The 26,554-nt window shown below is 38.9% G+C and overlaps 1 protein-coding gene across 2 annotated transcripts in view; it reads left to right on the forward strand.

Annotated features, from left to right (window-relative positions):
- Window positions 1-26,554, forward strand: part of MAGI3 (membrane associated guanylate kinase, WW and PDZ domain containing 3) — a 2,524,824-nt gene that overhangs the window by 1,172,592 nt on the left and 1,325,678 nt on the right. The gene's annotated exons all lie outside the window — the stretch shown is intronic.

A 26,554-nucleotide genomic window follows, 5' to 3' on the forward strand; every position in this document is an offset into this window, starting at 1 on the left:
TGTGCCTCTTTAAAGTCATACCAGACCAATCCATAGGCTCTGAAATCCAGTGAGTTAAAAAGTCTAGGACCATCCTGGTAGAAAATCTTAAGTCTTGCTGGGAAAATAAAATTAACTTTGATGTTTTCAGCTCTTTTAATACGGGAAAATAGAGTTTATATTTTTTTCATTGCCTTAAGAAGAGGGACATTGGATCAGGCTTTTTCTTTTAAGAACAAGATCTTTGTCAGTGCTGAAAATGAATTTGACTGTAATAGATCTTAGAGCTGCATTTTTCTTTTTGGGAGAAAAGAAATATGTGAGAAGATTAAGTATCATGTAGACAGGAAATTGACCATACTACTTTGCCTTCATTTTCAGGTACGCCACTAATTCTCAAGCTGTTTCCTCAGTTAACTGTTTTCCAGATCATCTGTCTTTTCTAACATCCAGGTGTTTTACTTTAACAAGAACTCAGTCTGCATTAATTCTTCACTAATTCTCCCATCTAAATAATTCAAAGACTACTCAGTAGAAGCAAGTTTCTCTCTGTTGCTTGAACATATCTTTCAGACGATTAATCACAATGCTCTTTTATACAGTTCAGTTTTTGTCAAGTATATCCTTTTTCAGAGAGCTCTCCTACAGACCTGAAGGTAAAGTACATTGTTCCTTTCTAATGTTGCAGTCAGAGTGTTGTGATTTTAAAATGACTCATTGCATAATATTGTAGTGTAGATAGATGGTAGGAAGTAGTGAAGGGGAAGTAATAAAGTAATAATCCAGCAGGAACACTAATAATATCACAGTTCCAGAAAAGAAAATAGTAATGAGTTTCACTGCAGCCTTTAAGCTGCAAAAAACTGTCAGAAATAAAACAAATCTGAGTAGCTTCACACTAGAGCTGATAACATTCTACCATCTTGCTTGGAAATCCCTCAAAAGTAATCCATTTGTAGTGGTTTTCTATTGCAAATCTGGCAGTAGTGTTCAATTTAGTGTTACCTGCCCCACCACACTGGTGGACGTGACAAAATTACAAATGCCTTTCTGATGTCATTGAGCAGACATTCAAGAACATCATCTCAGTAGAAGAGAATTGATTTAAGCACCGTCTTACAAAATATCATTATTAGCTGGTATCTGATTGGATATTGATTGAACTTTCTGGTGACTGAAAAAAAAACAATGGATCACTTCTCACTTATTAAATTTAAGAAAGACAGTGAATGCTGCATTGTCTTGATGCTCTTTAATAGCTTGTTGATTGTAGTCTTTTTGGATGTGACAGATTTTCATGTCTTTGTATCATCTGGTGTATTTGTCTTTCTTAAACTAAACTCATTGTGTTGTGTAGCTTGCATGTTGATCAGTAAACCCACAATTAATTTTATATTGGGATAAAATATAATTTCAAGAGCAACATAATTAAAAATAGATCACTGCTGCCCTTAATTCCATTTTTGCAAAGAGAGCCTTAGCCTTTGGGTACTTGTGTAGTTTAGTTTTTAAACCGAAACCGTGAGAATAGAAAAGAAGCCCTGGTGTACTCTTTGAGAGCTCATTTTATTAGGGTAGCTGCTACCACAGCAGCTTCGTTTAAATGTTTTCCATCAAGAGCATATACATGTTTAGACATATGGTATACAGAAGCAGGCTTGAACGTGTCAAACGTTGTGAATATGTACACAGCAATTAAAAATTACTTGCATGCATTAAAAAGAATTAAGAAATATGTATAAAGTAAAAAAGTGAATCAAGTAATAAAACTGACAAATACAAGCATGTCATGTTGTAAAAGTAATTGATACAAAAAGAGACTTCTGAGGATCCAAGATGAACGGTTGTGTCTTGTTTTAATCAGGGCTTTGTGGTAGTTGTTATAGTAAGTATTACAAGAGGAAATGCCTTGCATTTGACAAGCTTATAGAATTTGTGCTAGACATATCACATTTCTCTAAAATGTTTAATAGAAAACAGTAGTGTTGAAAAACATTTGCATGTTGTTGAATGGAAATATGAAAATGAATTGTTTGAGCTGAATTAAAAAAGATTAGGTATTCTTAAAGCTGAAAATACCTCTGATGAGACGAAAGCAATGAAGCAGGTATACAGGCTAGATTGTTGGAAATAAATACTGAGAGTTAATTAACAGAATGGTGAGTTTAAACTAGACACGGTTACAGAATGTGTGTATATATGAAGAATATTTTTAAACAGCTGGGGTCTGATGGTTGTGAAGAGAGGTACTGTGTGTGCATTTTTAACTTATTCTAGTTACTAACTGGAAAATTGGTACCACTGGGGTCACAAAATGCTGGCATGTCAACATATCAATAAAAAAGTCTTTTTTAAGTAAATGTTTATGTAATGTGTAATTGAAGTAAATTATCAAAGTATTTTGAATCATAAGGCTTGTTGGAAGCTAGGAATGGTAAAACTGAAAGTGTAAAAGCAATGTGTGTGGGTGTGCATGTGTGTGTTTAAAATCAGTCACACTGTCAGAGATTTCTCAGGCACAGTGCCATAGCATAGTGATACCCTGCATGACTGTGTTGATTTATTTCAAAGTTTTATTAAGCTCGCCATGAGACTACAAATTAAACTTGATGTGGTATTGAAACATGCTCCCAAAAAGCACTTGGAACTCAAAGTTAGACAGAAAATTAACATAATGTAAATCATGTGCATCTTAGGGCCAACAGTATGGGTGAATAGTGTGGTCATGTTGATAGTCAAGATTCACAATTGTATAGCGTGATAAGATCAAAGTAAAATTATTTAAAAAGCATTACTTATTACAGATGAAGTGCTTTCTTAGGGTAGTTTGGTCTGATCACACCGACATCATCTGAAGCAAGAAGTCCATCATTTTAATTACACTTTCCATGTCCACGTAGCACTTTTTGGCATATCAAAAGGATTAGCAATAACCAACATATGACAATAAACCCCACAAGATTGAGGGCACCAGTTTTATATTTGTGTAAATGAAAGTGCTCAATGAACTGGTGTCCTCAATCCAGTGGTGGTTTGGTCTCTTTTGCTGCTTATTGGTCATCATTTTGCATTAATAAAAGTTACAGGCTTGTGGGTATGTGTCAGTATTTGACCCCTTCAAGAATGTTGTTGCTGTGTATTTCTGTTACAACTGATTGTGTTGTCAGCTTAAATTTAATTCACTGTAGAAAGTTTTACTATAGGTTTGGTCTCAAGAATGCAAAAGCTACAATTTACTCTACTAGATGCAAACCATGGATCTGGCAGATTAAGCTAAATTAATTAAGCCGTGTGCACTTGTTATGCCCATTAGAAATTTACAGATTTCATGAACATCCATTTGTTATTTCATCAGTACAAGAGGTGTACCAATGAACTATTGTCCAAGTAATTAAAGGCTTGGAAGGTGTTATGAGCTTAATTGATAATGTGTTAGTGTGTATTTAAGGACAAGAGAGCCATGACAAGAGACTGATACTGCTGCTGAACAAATTAAGACAGCATACGTTTAATTTACATACGAGTAATTGTGAAACTGTTGGTCTTTCAGTGTGGGACCAAACACAAGAAGAGTATAAGATAATGATGCGGCTGCTGCATATATTAAGACAATATTGTTTCATAGTAAATAAGAGCAACTGTAAAACAAGTGACATGTTGCAAACATTGCACTCTGATCCAGGATGCCTGAGCTGTCAGGTAGATGCCAAGGTCCAAAGACAAGCAGGCATTATTGAGGCTTCTAGTTGTGATGCAGTGCCTTACAAAGTTTGTACCTTGTGTGTCTAAAATAATTGACACTAAGAATCTTTTAGAACAAAGACTTTAACTGCACGTAAAGCTACAAAAGGAAAAGAATTTTGAAATGGCTATGAAACTAGTTACAGATGCTTCAGCATAAACTAGTGTGATATGAGTAAGCCAGTTTTGTTTCATGTATTAGCTGTGCTGTGATTCTACAAGAAGTTAGACCAGTTGCTTATGTGTAGAGTATTTGCAGAAACACAAAATGGATATATTTAGCTGGAGAAGGCAAAATAATAGTGTATTGTGAGTAATCCATTAATGTGTTTATGGTAAAGAACATATGGTGAAAAACCCCAAAGCATATCCAGACTGTCTATGTTCAAGGCACCTCTCAGATTACAGAGGATGTTAACATTATTTACAGAAGTATTATATGAAGTTAAACATTGATAATTGAAAGAACTATGTTTAGCAGATGTGTTGAGTACAGCATATTTATATGGAAAAACGTGAAACCTTGCTAGAAGCCATATTTTTTGGGGGGGTGATGTTAATGTGGTTACGCATATCAGTAACAGAAGAAAAAGTAAAAATTTTAGAAATATTCTTGTACTGGTTTAGACATGCTGGAGTTGAAATTCATAACAAAGAAAAGCTATTGGGGGGGTGACACAGTTGGTACAAAAAGACATTTAGTCTTCATTCTGTGAAGAATTAAGGTGTGTAGTCTTTAGCTTTTATAACTGACAAAATAATAGTTCCCAGTCAGGTAAGAAAACAAATTTTTAAGAAGGATATGTAACCTGTGTTTAGGAATAATGAAGTGCAAAGAAAGAACAAGAGATGGGGGGTTCCAGGATGGCTGCACACTGATCAATAGCTTAATTTTGAATCTCCCAATGTGAAAAACAGAAACTGAGAAAATGGAGCCCGTGAATTTGTTTTTGTGAGTAAAATTCTGTGAGAAAGCAGTTAAGACCTATTTTAGTAAAGATGGAGTCATACCAGCTGAAAGAGGTGATCCTGGCAAAACTGTCAGAAATGAAACATATTAACAACTGGAGACAGAGAGTTTAAGGAAAATTATTATTCACTGTAAACAAGGTAGAAGAGAAGCAAATTTATTCCATTAATCAGGGAATGTGGAAAGGCAGATGTGAGATTCTTGCTGCTGTATCCAGCGGTCTTCAGAATATTTTTCATGTAGGATCAGGTAGAAGTATCCTCCTCAGCAGCCTTATTACTTTAATAGACCAGTGCACAATTTAGGTTTACTTAAAAGTAGCCAGTGCACTTTTTCTTAGGTCTAAAAGTTAATGATTTCTGAAAGCATGTAAGCTGCTTTTCACATGTAGGAAGGGAGCAGTACTAAAAAAGGAATAGACAGCAATCAGTATAACTGGAAACACAGGCTGTAATATGTGCTTTAGCATGTTTAACCTTAATTTTAGATAAGGTAATACCTATAGTTGCAGCTGTTGATCTGAAACAATTGTTCCCATCTGGAGGGTTAAACTTAACTTGCTGAAAATGTACATTGTTTTGTGTGTTTTTAACAGGGGATAGGGTTGTTCTTAACATGTATTTAGTTTTTTGTTTGAAGGTTTTCTGAAAACAAAACTTCTTGAAAAATGTGACACAAGTTCAAATGGAGATGATAAGAAAGAACTGTATAAAAGATCACACTTCCAAAACAGTGTAAGATATAAAACAAAAAGTTGAAAATACACATTCAAAAACATGTCATTTATAATATGTGGGAACAGTAGCTTTTTAACATAATGGATACTCTAGCAATGCCATGGGAGATGTATTTGAAAAGAAATAAGCTTGTGAATTTGACAGAGAGGATTTTGGGATGGATATTCAGCAGAATATCAGCGACAATAGGAAAGTAAAAGTACTGATTGCTGGAGGGACTCCAGTAGCGGTAGAAGAGGGTGAACAAAACAATAGCAGTCGATTTGTGGTTGTAAGGGGCTACTGGCGTGTATGCACATTCCACCAAAAACTGCTGTTATAGAGCATAAGAAATTTTGGGGGAAAATTATCTGCTTTCAGCAGGGACTCTTACTTACAAATGGGGACTTGAACTTGATTTGCAATAATGTGGATGTACTGGAGGACCTAGAAGGGAAAATATAACAAGAGAAGGGTACATCACTGAAGAAATTTATGAAGGTATTTGGTATTGCATTCATCAGTAAGAACTCAAGACAAAATTTACATATAATATGGCTGTGGGAGTCTCATCTCAACATAGAGAGTGTAAGAGGTTAAGGTTTTGAAAGGTGGGGGACTTTTTCCCTAGCACCACTGTGATATGGGGACTTCACCCATATGCATCTAATCGTTAATTATACAACCTGCAATGTCACACCATCCTGTACAAAAGAGATTCATGTTTCCCTTTTCTCCAACTTGGTGTATGCTTGGCAAGGTGGGCAGGGGCTGGTCATCAGCATTAACCCAAATTTGAATGGAGTGATTAAATAAATCCAACCATGAATCTTAGCTGAGGATTGATGTATGCAGATTCCTTTGCACTGGTATTCTTGGAAAAAAAAATCTTTGAATTCTTCCTGTGTTTTCATCTGCTGTCATCACACACCTAGCACCGTCCTCCTCATTGCCTTTACGCTTTGTGTTAATTGCAATAACTAATAAACAATACTTTCTTTGATTTCTGTGAAGTATTGTTGGCTTACTTCATACTGTGTAACACTCTTTTAGGGAGATATAATTCATAACTTTGCAAAATCTTCTTGAAAAGATTGCTGACCACTTAGCCATTTTAGCAAGTTTGTTATTGGTATAGTGACACTAATCATATTGCTAAACCAGAAAATCAATTCTCAGCAGTGGATGTTGAGTTGCGTGCATTCTTTCCATTTAATATTTTATAATATTTGTCATGATATGGCTCATCGTGGTTGATCTTTCTGTCCTCTTTTAGAAGATGTGTTAAATTAATTCAGGTTAAAAGATTATTTCTGATTTATTATAGCTTAAATATTTTATTAAATGATTCATGGAGCTTCCTTCAAGTTTTGATAATTGTTAATGAAGACCAGAAAACTTGAAAGGAGAGTTACATTTTTTTCTCATAAATCTTTAAGCTGCTTGTTACAAAAGTGATACAGTTAAGAAAATCATACATCATACTGGTGTTTGATGTGCTCTGAAATGCCCATCCACTTCTAACAATGAAGTACAGGCTTCTGTTTAATAATACACCTGTAAAATAAAATCTGCCAGCAGCTGAATTGGCTCCATGTAGAAATGGAGTGGCACAGATTTTAAGAAGTTATCTTGTGTTGAGAAATTCTTTTAAGAACTCATACATTTTCTTATCAAATTTAGTCGTAGCAAGCATGGTTAGGACATATAAAATGGATGCCTAGTAGAAGTAGATAAATAGCTTTCCATAAAATGTATGCCTAGTAGAAGTAGATAAATAGCTTTCCTTGCATTTTTGCGTGTAATGCATACTGAAACATTAATCAGTAATCATTTAGAAAGGCATATTCCTGACTACTTCATTCTGAAAGAGAGACAGCAACTAAGGACTGCAAGCAGGAAATGGACATTTCCTTATGTTACATATAAAGAATTGTTACATTTCAGAATTCATAGCCCAGATTTTTATATGGTTCTTTTAGCCTTGACTCACCATTATTGGCTGTATATTCTGTTTTTTTATGCTTTATTTATTTAATTTTTTGTACATTTTTGTAGAGTTATGTTTGGTAACTCGCTGAAAAAGAATGTGTGCACTAGTAAGGACAAAAGTCGACATTAGAGACTCTAGCTTCCCCATGTTATATCAGGCCTAAAGTAATGTTGTACTCCTTTCTAATATAAGATTGAATAAGATTTCTTACCAAATCCCTGGCTATTTGGGCCTTTCAGGAGGAGCAGCTTATTAAGAAATAGATATGAGTTATAAACTGTTTCCAGGGATGACTACCTTGACTGACTGGAGTATACAAATCTTTTGTGTGGACTGAGTCATTGTAAAGTCTGTGAAGTATTTTGAGTGGTATACTTCCAAATGTTCTGAGTGAATTTTTCACAGTAAAGGAGTAGTTTACCTTATGTAATTTTACCCAAAGGTCAGTGGTTATTTCAGCCAAGCCACAGAGACTGTAAAAGAGTGCAATGCAGGATTTAATGGAAAGCATCACTGGAAAGGTGCTGTTTTTTAAAGAAACTATTATGTAGTTTTGCTTTAAGAAGTGACAGTGTTCCATTGAAAATTAAATATTTTACATTGCAGTATTAGTACATTTTTAATTATTTATGATGGCAGAATATACATTTTGGTGTAGCTGATTTATTTTAGCAAACCGCAGGAAGAGGGTATTTTATAGATTATATTTTTATATATTTAGCCTCCATATTGACTGTATTTTCTGTTATACTGATTGCATAGTGTTATATAAGTTATGATAAAGTAGGATGGCTTTGTTAAGTAACTAAAATAAGATTTACATATTTAATTACACAGATTTAAAGGATTTTTATTTGATTTTTATTTATTTAAATTAGATTTAATTAATAAGGTTTTAGACAAAATAATGTGTTTGTGTATGTGGCTCAGTGTTGTTTCTCAAATAGAGCAATTTTTAGGTAAGGGTTCCTTTAAGGAGGTATGGTTTTTAAAGGAAAGTTATAAAAGCAATGCAGTGATACATGTGGGCAATTCTGAGGATGTCCTTTTAATATACGGCTGAAAGCAGTTAACTGACCTAGTATTATTTGTATTGAGATTTAAAACAAAATTAAACTATACACTTTTCATTGTATGATTCTCTGGTGGAATTATTTACTTGAATATGGCTACAGGACTTTTGGTAGAGGATCCTTGCAACTGATCAGGTCTACAAGCAGTTGGACTGGTTACTAAATGTGCAGGTTCCCTTCATTGTAATTTAAACAGGTTTAGTTGATTTGGTGAATTTTGCAGAGGAAAGGAAACTATACTGGATTTGCAAGTCTCTTTCTGATAGGAAGCCTGGTATAAATAACAAGGTTTCTTTAAGACCGGTTCTTAGATCTAGGGATTTGCATAGATAATTTATAATGGTTGTGGATTGGTTAATGTGCATTTTAAATTTCTGAGTAAAAGCCTGAATATTTCAGTCTGAAGAAGAACTGTGAGTTTGAAAGCACTTACGTTGTTTATTTGCGGCAATTAAAAGTGAACTTGTTTTAAGCCATGGTTGTGGACCTTTTCGTTCTCCACTGTTAGGTTTAGTTGAAAGATGAATTTCATACTACCAAAAGATCCAGTAATGCACTTAGCAGTGGATATACACTCATGTTTAGTCTTTGTTGTACACATCTGTGTATTATCCTGAATCGTGAACTGAGGAGGAGCCAGTAAGTACTCCATAGCATATAACAGTAGTCTGTTTTTTTGAGAAAAAATGTTAAGCAAAACATGCCTAAGAAATAAAACCCAAATTTCATTGCAAGAGTTGCTACAGCAGACATTGGTCACACAATATGAGCTAAACACATATAGTGACATACACTCTGTAACTAACAAACATTAAGTTGTCTTTTTCTAGAAATGTCTTGATGGTTGTAAACATAAAGTAATACCCCAAGTATGCTGATGAAAAACTGCCAGTCATATATTTTCTAGTTCTTTTTCCATATTAGGAAAATTGATCATTAAAAATGCTTTGATTAAAAACCACATCATTTTGTCTAGGCAGACTGTATTGACCCTTCTTTAATGCTTTATGTATGTTTAGGTTATTTTGTATACAAATGGGTGAAAGCATACCTCTCAACTATGCCGAATTACTCAGTTTTTACCGAGTTTTGGGATTCAAATGAAGGGGTGCCACGATTCCCGAGTGGCAGCCCTTAATTTCTGATTTTTTTCTTTTGTTTTCTTTGTTTTTTTTAATTTTCACGGCATTAGAACTGACATCATCACGTACATGATGACGTCAGCTCCCTCATTACTACCAGCCTGCGTGATGACGTCAGCTCCCTCTACCAGCCTGTCGGAATTGAGCTGTACATATGTGTCAGGTTTTAAGATGTTTAATACTTTAATGAAGGCATAAAAGTATTTGTCCATGTTTCAACTAAAATGCTTCCACAAGTTTTTTGACTGTTTTTGCATGTGTGTATTGCATGTATTTCAATATTAATTGTGTTCATAAGGAGAAAATAAAAATGATTTTTTTATGAAAAAAATTACAAAGGATGACAAGCTGGGTGGTTTGCCTATTTCAGAAAGAAGTTGGTTTACATACTGCAGTGAGGTTCTTGCACTCATTGTGGAGCACAGTAGAAGCAGTATGGTCATTCTGGTTACCAGAATATTTGGAGATCAGTCAAGCTTTGTTGTTCATTTCCCTTTGCTTCCTTTGCTAGACGGAGGAGTTGTTGAAAAACAAGCGTTTCTCGTAGAGTACAACTCTATCAACAGAAATGAATAACTACGAGTGTACCATGAATGACAGGGGTTGAACAAGACGAGAATTAAACAAAATGGAAATAAAAAACTGTGATTTATTGATAATAAAATGGTTAAGCGCTTTCATCTAAAAATCATAGACTTAATCAGAACTCCATGAATTATTTATTAATGTAATACTGTGTAGTGATTGGATGAGTTGAGTATTTAAACTGTTAGGTCACCTTATGCTGGCCTGGGTTCTGATGAAGTCTATGATTTTTAGATGAAAGCGCTTAACCATTTTATTATCAATAAATCACAGTTTTTTATTTCCGTTTTGTTTAATTCTCATCTTGTTCAACCCCTGTCATTCATGGTACACTCGTAGTTATTCAGTTCTGTAGACGGAGGAGTTACTCACCCAGAGGGGGAACCACTTAATTTCTGCAGCAAAAGAGGTAGTACTTACACTGTAATCAAAACTGAGTCTTAACAAAGTCCTCAGTTTGCTGTAGAAAAAAAAAAAAATTGTAGCCTGGAATGGCTACATCTAGTAACAGACAGTACTGTTACTTTCAGATGAATGATCTGACAGTTATGTGGGGTTCAGAGGGTAGTGGTGTCTTGTGCTATGTATATGCATTTCACTGCTTTATTTAGCTGTAAACAGTGATTTGTTATAAGCACTAATGTTGAATCTGAATTTGAATTTGGTGTTCAATAAGGTAGCAATTGAGCAGCGGTCACCACTGGGAGTGTACAGACTACTGCAGGTAAGAACTTTAGGGAACTGCTTGTTAAGGTTTATGAAAGTATGGAATGCATTTCTGAAAGTGGGTTCAGACTGCTGAGGTAGAACTTTGCAAGGATGCTGCCTAGAATGACATACAGCGAATGAGACCAGCTCATGCTGAACTCTCCTACGATGAGTGCAATACACATTGTTAGTGCAGGTCTTATATTAACTAATAGTCTGTCTGCATTATTAGAAGGGGTGGTGGTGGTGAGGGTGTAAACAACAGTTACTCTAAATGTTCCAGACCAGATATTCTGTAATGCCCCAAGCTAGCTTTTGTGTAATTTGCTTTAGTGGTGTTTAGTTGTTTTAGTGGCATTTCAAAGACAGCATGGAACAACATTGGGATCTCGATAACAATATCATACTACCAGTAAGAGTTTATGGCCTAATGATTTAGAAGGTCTGAAAGTGTGGGAGTTCTTCATAGTAAGGAAACTAACAGAAAAAAACAAATAATCAAAAAGATTGAAATGTGGTTTGAAATTTGAATACACATTGTGATAGCTAACTGCTGAATTATTATTTAGCCAGAAGTAGCATTATAATCATGTTTTAGTGACGTGCCTGCACAGTTGTATGTACACACGAGTAGATGGTTTTAGATACGGGAGGAAGGAAATGAAAAAAAATGATGCCAGGTGATTGTTTGTGTCACTTGTTACAAACTCTTGTATAGCTAAAAGTTTTCTCAGTCTTGTCTCTCAATTTTTGACTTTGTGGTAAATCACAAAGGATTGCAGTCAGTCAACAAAGCCTGACATTAGAGTCACATGCTTATTCTTCAGAAAGTGCATTTTGGTATAAAACCTGTTCTATTAATTACAAAATGTCCCTGATTATGGGCATTTGTCCATCACTATTTTTGTCTTTGTTCCTGATTCTTAAGTGAAGATGTTGAGGTGCCAGTGATGCGGAGTTCTGTAGATGTGCTAGTATTTAGAATACACAAGTCTGCCATTGGCACTTAGTATTTAATTAAAAAAAAAAAACTTGTTTTAACTGGTAAAGGTGGTTACCCAGGTTTGTAATTGGATTCCTTGCTTAGTCAAAGCACATTCTGGTTGAGTGATGGCTGCTTAGTATTAATTATTCATATGTGATCTGTGCTCTGCAAATTTGCATTGTGTGCTGGATTATTTCTAAAGCTTACTTGGAGATATTTAATGTAGATATTCACTGCATAATTGTACAGGATAAAGGTCTGTTCATGCACTAGTGACATTTCTAATGCTCAGGCATGCATTGTGATGAGTCCCTTCCGCTTTGGGCAAGAGTTGGTTGCACCACATTACTTGAGGCCACTTAAGTTTAGTCTTTCTAATGCCATTCAGCCTACTTAATTTGATGTGACATTAATGTGTGATAGAACTGCATCTGCCCTGCCATCGTAGTTTGAGTTTTTGTTTGCCCCATGTACTGCTGCATTTTTAATTAAGGTAAGTGTGCCAGCAGATTCTTTCCTACTTTGTAACTTATTCCAGACATATTTTTTTAGAAACCATTTTACTGTACTCCAAAGTTTTGCTAATCCTTTATCCACCACTGGCCAGCTGCATTTTCTTTGGATGTGGTGTGGGTTTTAATGCTATTTCAATGAATGTGAGTTTCAAGGGCAGAGAAGTTTTAATGCCAAGTCAATTTTCATTGTGAGACAGTATTGCTTTGTTTAACAGATGTTTGTTAGTGTTTGGGCATTGTTGTGCTGTAAAAAATAAAATTCAAATAATCATTGTAGAAGTAAAGTGGTATGCACACATTAGTGTTTATGGTAAATGGGGCGAAATAGCCAGGTAATGGGACATTGGAATGGCTGCGTGCAGGGGGACTCTGGTGCCATATTTTGATTGCCTGTTCTTCAGTTTGCGTTTGAAAGTTGGTATCCCACAATGCCATTGGAGTGAGTGGGGTTATGTAATTATGAATGCAAATTAGATGTGATGTTAATCAGTGTACAGATTTGTACCTATTTTTCATGGGCCTTGTCCAGATTTTTGATGTTTCCAGGTTGAGAGGTATGGGTGAAAGGAATTCAGTATATGCTGTGTGACCCTGCAGCTGTTGCTGTGCATTTAGGCTGGTAAGTAAAATAGAGAAATTCTTCAAAAAAGTTAGCTAGATAGCAATGTAGTGATAAATGAATGCAGAAACACATGAAAGAAGACTTCAGATAGCTAAAATAGTTGTAATCTAAAATGATCATGGTCTTAGAAGGGCAAGTTAATAATTTTTTTAAAGTGGGATGTTGCCTGACACTACTAATGAATTGCATAAATATTTCCAGCAAGTAATCACTTTTAGTTGCAAGGGTCATTCTTTCTAAGTTAAAGTGAGCTGGAGCTTATTTGGTCTACAGCTGTCAGCTTGTTTTCGGAAATACCAGAACTTCATTTCTATGCAGCTCTCCCTTGGAATATGAAGACTATTCTGCATGATAGGTCTTGACTGGTGGGCTCACAGTTCAAAAGTAGATCAATTTTGGCTTATTGTATGGCCAAAAGCAAGAGTAAACAACAAACAAAACTGAGTGATATGCTGGACAGCAGCTGTGAGCTCATGATCGCACCACTTTTGCCAAGTAGAATAAAAAGAGTGGTTGGCCTTAAGAACGTATGATGGCTATTATCCAAGATAGCAGTTCAAACCCAACATATGCCACATCCAAACAAGATGTGCACTGTACAGCTTCAGATCAGACTTATAATGAGTGGCTCCCAGGATTTCAGTTACCTAAGTCTGAGCTTTGTGCTGTCCAGTACAATCTTACCAACAGCAGTTGAAACTTGACCAAGTTTATTTTAACGCAAATACACTTCCTCTGTTTTACAGGAGTAGTTACTAATATCTCTGCAGTAACATCTCCCTCTTCCTTATCTGTATGGCAGTGCCACGACCAGCTCGAAACACATCAGCATACAGGAACACAGTTACTCGCAAGTCTCATATGAGGCTGCTGACTATGCCTCATAATTTTACTCCATTTTTTGGATAGCTGTATTGAGGCATCTGTACCAGTCTAACATACTTACAGTGGTAAATTTAAAACTAAACCCATAAGGTAGAATTACCACATTTACAAACTGAGTAAGGGAAAGTAAGTTGCTGGCCATGGCTAACAGATGATTGTCATCATGATCACTGCTGCAGTAAGTTGTATGGGTTATTTCCTGCCAAGGATATTACAGCCAGCTTCCAAAGCTTCAGGGCACCTTTCACATGCCCAAACCATTAGACAGCTTGAGCTGAGCTGACTAAAAGACAGGTTAAGGAAGAAACTTTAGCAATAACAACGTAGGCAACAGGAAGTAGAAAAGGTTGTCATCAAACTTTGGTTGCCTGTGACAAGAACAATAACCAGAGATCTTGTCACAGTAGTAGAGATTTTTTGGAAATTTCATGAAAATTTGCATGATATAGAGGGAGGAAGAAACAAAGAAAGAACAGAAATGGAAATATTTATGTAAGACGTAATTTGTTTAACAGCATTTTAAAAGGAGGGGAAGCACCAACATCTTGGAAATAGCTGTGGTGGCTGTCTCCAGGAACAGATGGTATTCCTATGGAAGTTTGGAAGTTAGGAGATAAGAAAGTGATAAATATCTGAACGTTTTTGTTTAATAGCATTTTAAAAGGAGAGGAAGCATGAGCTTTGTGGAAGAAATGTGTTGTGGCTGTATTACCCTTAGCGACTAAGAACCCATCAAACCCAGCATCATATAGACCCATTCCAGTCTTAAATCGTAATTATAAAGGGATTGTCTACACTAGTTGAAAGAATGGCAGAGGTGTTGCCATCATTTAATGGTATGTATCCATGTGGTGAGGAGGCAAACATTTGACAGCATTAATAGAATAACAATGATCCAGGGGGAAGCAGAATAGTAAGTATTGGTGGGGAGAGAGAGTATTTGACATAGTAAGCTGGGATTTAGAGTAGGGCATTGGAAGCATTTGCATTCGCTGATACAGTAATTAAGATTAGGAGGCGATATGAAGGATTGGAGGCAAGAATTAAAGAGGGAGGCTTCCTTTTCTGTACGTTCTGTTTGAACTGAGGAACCAGACAGGCTTGTCCATTTTCCCTTTGTTATTTGCTTTGTATTTAGAACTGTTATCAAAGAAAATAAGTAACTGAGAAATTCAAGTATTTAACTGGTATGGTAATCAACAAAAGTCAGTTCTATTTACAGATGAAATTATTCTGTACTTGATAAAAAGACATCTCTGCAGTTTCAAGTCATTTTAGGATATATAATTAATGAAGCTAGAACAAAATCTATGGCCGTAAGTTATATACCCACACACAAATTGGTTTAGCACTACCTGTATTTATGGTGACATGATAAGATGTATTTAGGAATATGGATTAAAAAAGGCTTTTGTTATGGCAACTAATATGTGGGAAGGGAATAAACAAAAGTAATACAATGACTGAGAAACTGGAAGCTCTTGTTTATGGATATGAATAGTAAAATATAAGCAGTGAAAATGTTTTAGCCCCTTTTGTTTTACATATAGGTCAGGCATATTTTTATCAACCAGTGGAGAAGGGCAATGGAAACATGCATTCCCTGTTAAAATAATTAAGGTTAGTAGGATATATGAAGGATTGAAGCTGTAGACAGTAATTAATGAGTTGAAGAAATTTATCCTGGAGAGGAAGAGTCCAAGAGTTAAATTGGATATGTTGGTCCTTCCAGTAGAACAAGGTAGTTTTGGCTTACCTGATTTGATAACACAAGCAAAAGGATCTAATTCAAAGTGGAAATAGATTATGATAGTTTCATAGAATGTTACTTGGCTATTGACCCTACAAGCCTAGTCATTAAATCCCATTGTAATACTAGATGAGAGATATCGTCTATGCCCAAGGTTTTTCTAGCAAGGACTACCCATTTCTAAGAGAGAAGCAGAGGCAATTCCTGGCAGAAATTTATGGTTTCCCATCCATTCCACGTTCACTTAAACAGGGTCATGGAGGTGCTCTGCTTAATATGGATTGGAAGCCTATTCCAGAGGAGTGGCAACCTCTGATAGATGTATCTGCCTTTTCAGCAGGTCCTGTTTATGGCGCAGGCTAGATTGAGGTCCTTGGAACAGGTGACTCTAGCCTCATTTGACTTATGGATGTGCACATTTCCATTAGATTTGGGTCAGAGATGGCTCTAAATCAGACATAAGTCACCTCTAACTAGTCTATACCCTACTGAGTACAGTGACAGCGACTCCATTCTGTCCATATAAGATGTGCTGGAGACCCTAAATCTTTTTAGTTAAAAATCTCTGAGGTGTCTCAAGTTGCTGCAGGTGTTTGGTATGGTACAAATCAATGGGAGCATTATATTCAATAATAAGCCTTATGAGGGTAGAGTACAGGGGAGTTGTAAACTCTTTCGCTCTTGAGGCAATGCCTTTGCTAATCAGGTGAGTGGAGAAGAATGCTTTCTGACCACTGTAGATGCATGGTGGTCAAATCTGAGGTCATAGTCAACTTGTGTTCCCAGGGCTCTCACTTCTGAATTGGTACTTAAGGTATTATTGTTAATTTTATAATCAGCAGGGACATTGTTTTTACCAAAGGGAATGATGATGCATTTTTTAGCATTTTGTTTAAGACCGTGGCTTTGGCACCAATCTTTGGTCTGTGTAAGCCCCTTTTAAAGTACACTGACATCACTAGGGGATTCAGTGCTAGCACCTAATTTGCAGTCATCCACAAACTTGGTTAGTCACAGCCCCTGCATGTTGGCCTGGACTTCTAAGAAGTAAATTGCAAACAACTGACCCTTGTGGGACCCCACTGGTGACAGGTCTGCTGGTAGAGGTAAGGTCTTCCATTTTGACCGAGTGTTGTTGATCTGTGAGTCAGTTTGCAACCCACCTGAGAACACAGGGGTTGATATTCAACTGGATTAGTTTGTCAATGATGCCCGAATGTGGGATAGTGTCAAAGGCCTTGGCCAATTCAAGATAGGCTGTGTGCACGGCTTTGCCTTCATCTGTGGCTCTGGTCAGGTTCTCAAAGAAGTCTGCCAATTTTAGCAGGCATTACCTGCTCTTGACAGAAAAGAACTGGAATGGATCCAGGGTTTGGAGGTCACCTATATCCTTATTTATGAGGTCCATGATGATTCATTCCATTGCCTTACAGATGAGGCTGGTTAAACTTATGGGTCTATAGTCCAAGTCTGTTGCTGAGCTGCCCTTGTGGAGGGGGATAACAGTCGGTGTTATCCATTCAGTGGGGACAAAGTCAGAAGTAAGGCTGTGGTTGAAAAGAGTGCCTTATGAAGTATTTAGCTCTTGTTTTAGAACATTAAGAACCCAGCCCGGAATGCCATCTGGTCCCATGGAGGCTGTGTTTTGAACTTTGGAGAGAGCATTGATGACTTGTTCTTTGGAGATGCAGGGAGGAAGAGATGCTGAAGACATGGTTTGTGGGTATGCTTGGGGAGGATGAGGGGGTGAAATTGTCACCAGGGTCAGTGTGTGTGATGTTATCCACAATTAGTTCAGCACACATCTGAGTCCTACCTTTTAGTTTGCAGATGTAGTCGAAGGCTGAAGGAAAGCCTTATGGTTATCCCTGGCTATGGTTGCTAAATTATTCCCATAGTAGCTCTTTGAAGATTTTATGAGTTGTCTTATTTGCTTGTTTAGGCTGAGGATGGTGCTCTTCCAGTTCTGGGATCTCACTTTTGTATTTTTAGACAGCAGCTTCTTTTGCTTATTGTATAATTTATTAATGCTAGACGTCCACCAGGATGGTTTGTTTTTTTTCTTGAGGATCTTGTTTTAATCCTATCCAGCATGGCTGTGTCTATACATTTGTGTAAATGTTTATACAGGGCATCAGTGTATACCTTAGTATAGCTGTCAGTGCCATCTGTGGAAACTGGAGCTTGAAAGTTGATTATACCTTCACATAAGAGGTTATAGTTAGCTTTGGTGAAGTTTTTTAGCCTGACTTCTCCTGTGGGGAGTTCTGGTGCTATTGCTTCTTCAAAAATGACTGCTTTATGGTCAGACTTAACAAGTGTGGACCCTACACTCGAGGCATTGCATTGGTCATACATATTGGTGAGGACCAGGTCTCGAATATTGTAGCCCCTTGTGGCGTGGTACACTATTTGTTCCATGGCATTTGAGTTAACAAAGTCCAGGAACTTTTGTGCAAGTGAGTTTTGGGCTTGTATAAATTTCCCAATTAATGGAAGGATAGTTGAGGTCACCCATGACTAGGGCATTAGGTTGTACCTTAATTGTCTTAAGTAGGTCTAAATAAGCTGTGTGGGCATTATGATTCATGAAAGGGGATCTGTAACTGACGATGACCTGAAAGGGGGTATTACCCATGGTAATTTGGACTTGGAGTAGCTCCATAAAGGTTTCGGTTTCTTATCTAACCAGTCTAGAGGTATAATTATCTTTAATAAAAATAGATAATTCCACCTCCTTTGGTTCTCACACCTTCAGTTTGCAGTCTGAAAGTGTGGAAGGCATTGTAGCCTTGCAAGGCTGGAGTACTTTCAGTGGCCTTGAGCCAGATTTCTGTGACTGCACAGATGTCCACATCTTCCTGGGAGAGCAGTGCTTTCCAGAGAGTATAGTTTCTGATTTAAACTCGTGGCATGTAGCAGCATGGTCCTTAGTTTGTTTGTGTTTGATATTTTCACATCAGGAATTTTGTTGTTGTGACCTTGCCTAAAAAAGGCATTATGGAGAGGCAAGTGCCATATTCAGCAACCAAAAGCCTAGATGTGCCAGGTGAAGACCATGTCTGGCAAAGCAATGTGGTCTATCCACCATGTTGTCTCAGGCTGACAGGAACTGGATCCCCTTAGAATAACACCAGAACCTAAGCCAATTATTGAAGTCAATCATTTTCTGTTTATATAGGTTCATACTAGGCTATCTGCCCTAGGGCATTTATAAGCCTAGCCAGAGTGTGTTTGGCTTTCGCCACCCATTTTAAATTAATTTTGCTATGCCCTTTTTCGAGGTTAGTATACTGTGCCTCTGTCTAACAGTGACACAGAAGTGATACCCGGGGTAAACCTACTATCTCCCATCCACTCATCAAGATTCCTCTTGAAGAGAGTCAACGAGGGACTCTGCCTAACCTGGACTGGGATTTTATTCCAGAGTGAAGGAAGCCTCTGGGTTATGAATCTGTCCCACCAGCATGTCCTATTTATTTCAGTGCTGAGGTTCAAGTCTCTCGAGCGCGTAGCTCGATGGGATTTGGATTTTCTGAGGTGCAGCATGTCCATTAATTCCTGTTTGGACATGGCTTTATACGTCAGGCACAGATCGCCTCTGAGCAGGCGGTATGCCACTGAGTAGAGCTGGAGTTTCTTTAACCGGGCAGCATATGGCATCTGTTTGAGCCTTTTGATCCTCTTGGTGAGGTACGTTTGGGGTCTTTCCAGTTGCTGCAGTTGTCTGATAAGCTACATCCCAAAAGGGGCATTGTACTCAATTATGGGCCTGATGAGGGATGAGTAAAGAGGCACGATGACCTCCCCTGATCTAGATGTGAATCCCTTCATGATTAGGTGGGCTATATCAAATGTTTTTCTAACCACTTTGGCCACGTGGTTGTCAAATGAGAGATTGCTATCAACTTGGGTCCCCAGGTCCCTAATTACTTCTTCTGTACTTAATGGATTACCACCTATGTGGTAATTTGTGGGCACTTTGTTTTTGCCAAAGAGGATGACTATACACTTCTTGGCGTTTAGCTTGAGGCCATGGCTCTGGCACCAGTTGTCTGTTTCTATGAGGCCCTTTTGGAGGATGCTTGTGTCGGCTGGAGAGTCGATTATAGCACCCAGTTTGCAGTCATCTGTGAACTTGGTCAGCCACAGTCCTTCCGTGTTGGCCTGTACCTCCGAGAAATATATACCGAACAGGAGAGATCCCAGGAGTGAGCCTTGTGGGACGCCACTTGTAACTGGTTTGGAGTCTGACATGGCTCCAGCAATTCTAACCATGTGGGTTCTGTCCTTGAGCCAGTTTGCAACCCGTCTAGTGACATAGGGGTTTATATTTAAGCTGGTGAGCTTATCTATAATGCCTGAGTGGGGTATTGTATCGAAGGCTTTTGCGAGGTCCAGGTAGGCTGTGGGGACCACCTTCCCCTCGTCAATGGCCTTGGTAACTGTTTCAAAGAAATCGACCAGGTTTAAGAGGCAGGATCTGCCCTTAACAAAGCCGAACTAGGTAGGATCCAGTGTCTGTAGGTCCCCAATATCTTTTTTTATGAGGTCCATGATGATCCTTTCCATAGCTTTGCAGACCAAGCTAGTCAGGCTTATGGGGCGATAGTTTCCAGGATCTGTTGAGGCACCACCTTTGTGGAGAGGGACCACTGTTGCTGTACGCCACTCTTTGGGTGCATATCCTGTGGTAAGGCTGAGATTGAACAGTAGTTTTATGTTTGGGTTTAGTTCTTCTTGGAGTTCATGTAGGATGCAGCCCGAGACACTGTCTGGTCCCATTGATGCTGTGTTTTTTGCTTTGGAGAGGACGTCTCTTACCTGAGCATCTGAGATGTCAGGGTGGCAGCACTCTGCTGGGATAGATATTTGCCCTTTTGGTGGGGAGGGGGGGGAGAAGTTTGCACTGAACCTGTCAGCTAGGATGTTGCAATGTCTGTGGGTTCGGTGTATTTTTTGTCATTTTGGACCAATTCTGAGCATATCTGGGAATTCCCACCCAGGTTCCTAACATAACTAAAGAAAGCCTTGTGATTATCCTTAGTGTCCCGTGCAATTTTTCTCTCGAAGCTGGCCTTAGACGATTTTATGAGTGCACGTAGTTTTTTGCTAACACTGATCAGAGATGCCTTCCCTTTTTGGGATTTTGCTCCATCATGTAGTAGCTTCCTCCTTCTATTGTATAGTTTGTTTATGGCTGGGGTCCACCAGACAGGACGTCTGCCTTTGGAGGATTGGGTCTTGGTTTTATTTGGGATTGCATGATCCATGCATTCCTGAAGGTGTTTATAGAATGCATTTATAAAGGATTCTGCGGTCTGGGCCGTATTTTCCACAGGCCCGAGGGCTTTGAAGGATTCCACCTCGGTTTTGAGGAGTGTGAAATTTGCTTTAGAGAAGTTTTTCACTGTGGTTTTCTGGGCAGGGGGTCGGGTCGGAATATGAATATCCAGTGAGATTAGTTTATGGTCTGATCTTACCAGTGAGGGATACCCTTCTGGTCTGGAGCATAGAGTCCCCATGTTGGTGATGATCAGGTCCAGTATGTTTTCCCCTCTTGTGGGAGTGGTAACAAGTTGTTCCATAGCGTTTGAGTTTATAAATTGTAGGAACCTTTGAGCTAGGGTGTTGGAGCTAGAGTAATGCTCCCAGTCTAAGTTTGGGTAGTTGAAGTCGCCCAATATAATGGTGTTTGGAGAGACCTTCATATTTTCCAATGTTCTCAGGAAGGCCAAGTGGGGTTCCTGGGTTTGGGAGGGTGGTCTGTAGCAGGCTATAAACTGGAAGGCAGTTTTACCCACTGTTAGTTGCACATGGATGGTCTCTGATGCTTCGTGCTGTGCCACCAACCTGGAGGTGTGGGTATCTTTGACGAATATTGATACTCCCCCTCCTTTTCTGGTTCGGTCCAAGTTTTGGGGCGAAAAGCATGGTATGAGGTATAACCTGGCAGTGCTGGGGTGCTCTCGGGAGCCTTGAACCAGGTTTCTGTTACTGCACAGATATCGATGTTTTCCATGCTAAGGAGAGTTTCGAGTGCATGCATCTTGAGGTTTAGACTTCTGGCGTTGAGTAGCATTACTCTTAGTTTCTTATCCCTTGTGATACCTATGGAGGTGGGTTTGTCTTTTGAGCCTTGCCTAAAAAAGGCACTATGGGGGTAGCAAGAGCCTTTGCCAATATCCGAAAGCCCAGGGGTGACAGGTGCAAGCCGTCCCTAGCGAAGCATCGTGGCTTGTTGAGCATGTCATCCCAGGCTGACAGGCATTGGATCCCCTTTGAAGGACACCAATACTTAAGCCAGTTGTTGAAATTGATCATCTTGTCTTCATATTGTGGCATCATTCTTGGTGAGGGTAAGATGCTACTATTGTGGTATCATCCTAGGCTAGGGTAAAATGATGCTCAAAGGTAGGTACATAACCCCCTGGGACACATGTTCTGAGAGTTCAATCATGTCTCTCTTCATATTGTCCAGAGAGGTATGTCTCAAGTCATTCACACCAATTTGAACTATGACAGAATCATAACGGTACTTGTTGTTGAGAGACTTGAGTGCTTGTGTGATATGGTAAATCCTTGCACCAGACAGTAACCTGCAACTAAAACGTTTGGAATCGTTGTGCATTACCTTAAGGGTTTATTTGGTGAGACAGGTGCTAGTGTTTTATGTGTATTGGGTGCTTTGGGTGTTGTGTTAGGTGTACCATGTTTGTGTTTTGGAGGTCTCTGGTGTTTAGGAAGGATTCTGGAGAGTACCTCTGCATATGAATGTGTGTGTTGGTTGCATATTACAGATAGTTGTGATGTGTAGGCTGACAATCTGTTTAGTGTTGCTGTTCTGGACATGAGAAAGCAGTGATTCCAGATTCTTAGTGTAGGAGCATCTCTCGCAAATTGTACTTGAGTGATTTAGGAGTAAGGGGTTGTCAGTGTACATGGCGCAGTTGCTACAGTGCCTCAAAAAACCCATGTCCACCAGACTGGCCGGAGAAACAGAGGGAAACTGACAGTCCATAATGCAAGGTTTGAACCTAGTATCTCAGCAGATGGGGAGAAAAAAATGGGGCTATTAGGCAAGGAGCTTTTTTTAGGGTAACTAACCTATGGGGTGTACAGTAGGAGCTCTATAAAAGAGGGGGTCTGATGTTGATAGGTAAGAGGCAAAATCTCTGCTGGGTAGTTCTCTGAACTGCTGAGACCTATTCAAGAACTGCTCTGCTAGATATCAGCTGCTTCTAAGGGAAAATACTTCTGCTGGCTCTTTTGTGTCTGTAACTGCCGAGAGTTGCCCTCTCTGTGCAGTGGTACACAATGATGCACTACTCGCAAGCAAGAACAAAGCAGCTAATAGAACGAAACCAGTGAAAAAGCTCAGTCTGAGCCCTGCACCAATGGCATAGCTCAAACTGAGTCCTGAACCAGTAACATTCAATTAGATAGTCCTACTTGTATGCTCCTGCCACAAGGGTATTGGGGGGGGGCTCTCCAAAGAAGGTGTCCTGATTATTAGTGCTCAATCTACAAACAGAACTGAATTCAGCTGGTCTGAATCCAGTGTATACTACGGACAACAGAAGTGCAATGGAACAACAGAAAAAAAAGCAAGATAATTGGGGAGGGGGGGTTCAAGAAATAGAGAGTCAGATTTTGGATATAGAGCCTTACAGAGAATAACATTCATACAGAATATTATATTTATTAAGTTGCAGAAAGTGTTCGAAGAACTAAGCTAAAAGAGGAATGGAAAAAGGAGATTTTTGTCAGTAAGAATGACTGCAAGTAGGGGCACAGAAAATAGGCAAGAGGGGGCTGGGATTTACTGGAAAAATTACTAAGAAACCAATATATTAGTATCAAATACGAGAGGAAAAGGTAACAGAATGGGATGAGACCAAGAAGATGAGACTGCTGGTTAGAGACTGCCTTTCCTTCAAAAAATTGATATCAGAGTATGGGCAAAGAGGTGGGGGGAGTCCTAAGTGAAAGACTTGCTCTGCTAGATTTTTTAGTCAAATCTAGAACAGGAGCTGATGTTAAAAAGGGATGTTGGTAGGGCATATCAAATATTGCATAACTTTAAGAATCAATCAGAGGAGGTTAGAAAAGACCAAGAAGAGAGACTGGAGAAGGAACAATGGGAGGTCAAATGTATGGCTCCCAAGTATGCAGCTAAGTCCAGAAGGTTTAGGGATTTTGCTTGTAAGTGTTTGCATAGGTATTTTTATATTCCAGGCAGACTTCGAATGATTTTTCCTCAGGTGGATAGCAAATGTTGGAGGTGTGATTGAGAAGAAAGAGGTAGCTTGGAATTTGTTTTTTGGGAATGCAGAGAGTTGGCAGATTTTAAAACTTCACCAGTTCTTTTGTGCTGGGACACATGATCAGAATTAACTAGACATTGTAAGACCTTATTAGGTTTAAATCTTTTGGCTGCCAGAAACCAATTACTAGAAAATAGAAATCAAAATCTAAATCAACAGTATTTGAAGTACTGAATATTGTAAAAGAGATAAAAGAACTGTAAGTAGGATTTTTAGGAAAGGGAATGTACAAATTACATAGAAATAAATGGGATTTGTGGGAACAGTACATGCAGAATAATGTTCGGAAGGGGTGAGGTTTAAGAGACAGCAATTTGTGAAATGTTGGACTGAATGTCAGTGGTTAAAAGGAAAGAAAGAAAACGATGTATAATTAATGTAAATGGAAAAATGTTAATATGGTTTATTTTCTTTTCTGTTAATGTATGTGTGCCTAGGTCTTTAATGATAATATAATAAAGATGTTTTAAAATAAGTGCAAGATCTTCAACCCAGTTAACATAGCTCTAAAACCTCTGAGCATTAAAAATCATAGCACTGACCCTTACAAGTCATAGCAAGGGTCAGAAAGATGATCACTTTAGTTTTTATAGTAGAAGATATCCTTCTATTGTCATGTTGCAGTATTCTTAATCTTTGGGTTTGCCTCCACCTAGCACCCCGAATGTTTGGCCAGTATACAAAAGCTTTAGTCACTGCAAGGTACATGGGACGTCTAACGTTGGCCGTAGGGAACGTGGGTCATAAAACTGACGTCTGCACCTACCTTCCTCAGAACTTATCTGCCGCCAGTTGACCGTCCACTCATCCTGCTGTCTCTGCCGTCGGACCCTGCAATTAGTCAACTACCCTGTTGGGCCCTTTTTTTCTTCTTATATTCTTGATCACTTCATGCCTGCCCAGGTTCATTATCCAGAAAAGGAAGTGTAGGTGTGGATGTCAGACCCTCATAAGGATGCCCACCACCTGTGCTTATTTTGCGTAAGGCCCAACCACGATCATAAGGCCTGCACCATTTGTCAAGCCTTCGTCCCGAAGACCCTTTGCAGCCGTCTGCACGTCCTTAATATTTACTTGGAAAATCAAAGACTTAAATGTTTGGCTCTTGGGATGGAAAGGCTGTCTGGTCTACCACCAAGCGAATGAAAAAGAAGGCCATAGTTTCAAAGCCTGAAACTACCTCTACACCTCTTCCACCTGACATTCCCCTGTGGCCAAGGTACACCTGAAGGAATGTACAAAGCAAAGCCAACTCAGATATAGCAGGTACCATTTTGGAGGCCGCACAACCAAGTTCAGAAACACGTCCATGGAGGTTATGCAGACATTGGGTGTCGATGACGAGGGGGAACCTCTACTCACTGCAGACGTCAAGACCAGTCCATCCTCTGCTTCTGTAGCCCCTGACATTAGGCCCTACACCCTCTAGGCCTTTCACTTCCTCGAAGAAAAAACAAAAAACTAAACATGTCTCTTCACCTACTGAGAGCCTGCCTGACTGGCTTGTTTAATGCCTTTATGGCCCTTAGGCCTTCCTTGGCTGCTTGTCCGATGGCTACTCCTCCTGTTATTAGCCATAGGCCGCAGACCATTGAACCTCCCACCTTGGAGGCCGAAGATTCTTCAGATTCCTCTTCTGAGGATTCTTTGTGTTATACCTCTCAGATGCATTCTTTCCTAGGTTATGCATCCCCTGAGGAGGACACTGCTGAGGGAGATTCCCCTGAGGAGGACCTGACCTTTGGGGAAATGGTCTCTAGGATGAGAGAATTCTTAAAAATGGGACTCCACAGAAATGACTGAAGTCCAAAAGAGATATTATGAAGTCCCACAAATTGACACTCCTGCACCTTCTGCAATTCTACCAGTCCTACCAGCCTTTTTAGATACCTTTTCTGCAGCTTCTAGGAAATCCTGAATCCCAATCCCCTGCTCCAAGAAGACCAGACCCTGAATGGGCAAAATTTCTGATTGTGTCTTGCTGCAGATTCTGGTACTATTTTTGTCTCTGCAGGCAAACCCTCCAGATTGCTACCTTCCACCTCTGTCCTTCCTTCTGATAAGGACAGCAAAACAATGGAGAGAATCGGCAAGGAGGTGTATACTTTAGCAACTCTGGCCTTTAGGGCCATCAACTACCAGACACACATGTCCAAGTACTCCCTGGCCTTTTTATCTCAGGCTTCTATGCTTTTAGATAGAATCCCAGATTCAGCCACTAAGTCCCACATTTCTAGTCTGATCTCCTTGTCCTCATAAGTGACAAGACATTCTCTCAAATACATTTATGATGCTGCAGAGGCTTCAACCAGATCTGCAGCTTCCGCCTCAGTGCTCAGAAGGTACTCTTGGTTGAGGTTATTTCCCCTTCCTGATGATATCAGGGCTAAACGTTTAGATGCCCCAATGGACAATTTAGCCTTGTTTAGCACCCAAGTGGCAGAACTTTTCAAAACCCTGCAACAAAAGGGAAAAGAACTTCAGGACCTTAAACATTTGTTTGTATCACCTATTCTTTAATTTTACAGGAATTACACAATCAGGACTCAATTTATTAGAAAAC

This window comes from Protopterus annectens, chromosome 7.part0 (assembly GCF_019279795.1).
Source record: "Protopterus annectens isolate FY-2018-M chromosome 7.part0, PAN1.0, whole genome shotgun sequence".
Lineage (NCBI taxonomy): Eukaryota > Metazoa > Chordata > Ceratodontiformes > Protopteridae > Protopterus > Protopterus annectens.